We start from the raw sequence: 858 nt of genomic DNA on the forward strand, positions 1-858 counted from the left end.
AACCAATAAATCTCACACCCATTTCGACTCACACCGATATCGGACAATTCAAAGGTTGCGTCCCTTGTAACATAGTGAACCTTCCCTCGTTCGTTGCTTCGGATTAGGAGGGGAACATTGATGCTGGAATCACTGAAGTAAACCATGTCTGCCTTTTGGACCAGTCACGAGTGAAATGTCACAAAGAATGACAGAAGAAACATTTGGCGTGAACATGTCGTTGCCTGACAGCGGCGTCAAGTTGTACAACCCACGCGAGCTCTTCTTCCTCTTGGGGAGAGACAACCGCATCAACGCCTGCTTCTCTGTAGTCTAATCTTCATCTGTAGAAAATATCCGACACAGAGAACAAATCCTACATTTTTCCTTCAAACGGAAGGAGAGATAGTAAACAAACTGAAACACTTCTGAATGTAAGAAATCCCCTAACCCTAACCCTAACCCTAACCCTAACCCTAACCCTAACCCTACATTCAATCCAGATTTTCCACAAAGATTTCCCTACACGACAACGGTACAAGACAGTCAGACCAACGCCACAAACATGGTCCACAGGGAAGAACACGAACAAGCTGCCTGTGTGTGTCCACTTTGTAAACTATCCAACTCTGGGGTAAAACTATCCAACTCTGGAGGAAAACTATCCAACTCTGGGGTAAAACTATCCAACTCTGGAGGAAAACTATCCAACTCTGGGATAAAACTATCCAACTCTGGAGGAAAACTATCCAACTCTGGAGGAAAACTATCCAACTCTGGTGGAAAACTATCCAACTCTGGAGGAAAACTATCCAACTCTGGAGGAAAACTATCCAACTCTGGTGGAAAACTATCCAACTCTGGAGGAAAACTATCCAC

The sequence above is a fragment of the Aplysia californica genome, unplaced genomic scaffold, assembly GCF_000002075.1.
Source record: "Aplysia californica isolate F4 #8 unplaced genomic scaffold, AplCal3.0 scaffold01017, whole genome shotgun sequence".
Classification (NCBI taxonomy): Eukaryota; Metazoa; Mollusca; class Gastropoda; order Aplysiida; family Aplysiidae; genus Aplysia; species Aplysia californica.